This window comes from Microtus ochrogaster, chromosome X, assembly GCF_000317375.1.
Source record: "Microtus ochrogaster isolate Prairie Vole_2 chromosome X, MicOch1.0, whole genome shotgun sequence".
Classification (NCBI taxonomy): Eukaryota; Metazoa; Chordata; class Mammalia; order Rodentia; family Cricetidae; genus Microtus; species Microtus ochrogaster.
Genome location: NC_022026.1, coordinates 47,232,551 through 47,234,296, shown reverse-complemented (window position 1 = coordinate 47,234,296; position 1,746 = coordinate 47,232,551). Strand labels below are relative to the sequence as shown.

Here is a 1,746-nt window from a genome sequence, read left to right as displayed (position 1 = left end):
TAAATAAATAAATAGAGTGTGTAATACCAAAAAAAAAAAGATCAAGTCAGTGAACATTCAAACATGGATGACAAGAGCCCAGAAGCCCCACCAGCAGGCAGAGGAACTATTGGCAAATGATGGTTGCTACCCAAGGGAAAGTCAGTTTTCTTTAGGGGTGTGGTGCCTTGTAGGTTGACCAGCTAACTGCAGTACATGGTCCCACACCCACAAATATAGAGGCATCACAAGTTTGACTCAGTGGGGTATAAAAAAAGATATGAGGGAGAAGGGTGAAAGGATCAAAACACATAAAACACATAGCATGAAATTCTTAGAGTAAGTACAAATATGTTATTAAAAAACATGTTCAGTGATGCAGCTTTATTCACAATGTTCTAAAACTGTCAACAGCTCAAGTTTTCATCAAGAGACCTGATAATAAAACCGGGGCATATTCACTCAGTGGGGTATTAAGCAGCAACGAAAGGAGCGAATTCTTCACGCATACAAAAAAAAATAAATGAATCTCAAAGACTTTATACAAAAGTATTTGTTGTAGGACAGCATCATATACAGTTCCAGAGCAGACAATACTGTGGTAGAAAATAATCCGAATGGTGGCTGCCCAGTAGCAGGGGAGAAGTAAAATGGGAGGGAAAGTGAGAAAACTTCTTATGGTGATGGCACTGGCCCCTTAATCCATAGAGTCTGGCTTCGAAAGAATACACATTTGCTACAAGATCCGAAAGTGTACAGTTAAGATTTGTGTGTGTTAAATTTCACATCATAAGAAAAACCTGTAAAAGAAGTGAACTCTATGAATCTAGTCTGTTCTGCATACATAGTGAATTCCAGGAGAGAAGGGACTATGTAAAGAGACCCAGTCTCAAAGAAAAACTTGAACTCCAGTTAACAATATGCATGCTGAAGTATTTAGAGAATGTTTACAGATGTTGGCAATTTATTTAAATAAACTGGTGACTGGAGGAGATAGACAAACTGACATGTACATAATAAAACAAGTATAATAAAAGTTTAGTAACAGAACTGAAGAAGTGGTTGTACAAATATTCACTGTACAATCCTTCCAAATTTCCTATGTTTTTAAAAGCTCTATAATAAAATATCTTGTCGGAGGTGTGAGGCACAGAAAAGAAAGTCATGGATGAAAGTGACTAAAAAATCCTTAAGCAGCACCCATAGAGGAGGACAAAGGAGAAAAGCACAGTATCGCAATCACAAACACTCTTTTCAGACCTGTCATCCCAGAGCTCGGGAAGATGAGGCAGGAGGATTCTGAGTTCTAGAACAGCCTGAACCACACATCAAGGCCCCATCTTTAAAAAAAAAATAAAAGTAATTTTAGAGGAAAGGATGGCCATTTATGTAGATTCCTCTAAGACGTTGGTTAATTAATTAATTAATTAACTAATTAACCAAATGGAAGCTCATTGTATTTGGTCATAAGAAGAATGTTGAAAGGCAGCAAGACCACACTAAGATGGGAGAGAGAGAAAACAGTGAGAAAGTAAAAACAGTGAGTGAGAATAATTTTTAAGAAAATGCATATGAAGGAGAGCAGAGAAATGAAGCAGTAATTACCCAAGGGGAAGCACTAATGCTGGAGCTGTGTATGTATAGGGTGAGAATGACCCTATAAGATCATACATCCCTAATCCTAGCACTCGGGAGGCAGAGGCAGGCGGATCTCTGTGAGTTCGAGACCAGCCTGGTCTACAGAGCTGGTTCCAGGACAGGCTCCAA

At 38.5% G+C, this 1,746-nt stretch overlaps 1 protein-coding gene across 6 annotated transcripts in view; it reads right to left on the bottom strand.

Moving 5' to 3' along the window:
* The window catches only part of Reps2 (RALBP1 associated Eps domain containing 2), a 286,698-nt gene that overhangs the window by 12,588 nt on the left and 272,364 nt on the right, over positions 1 to 1,746 (bottom strand). The gene's annotated exons all lie outside the window — the stretch shown is intronic.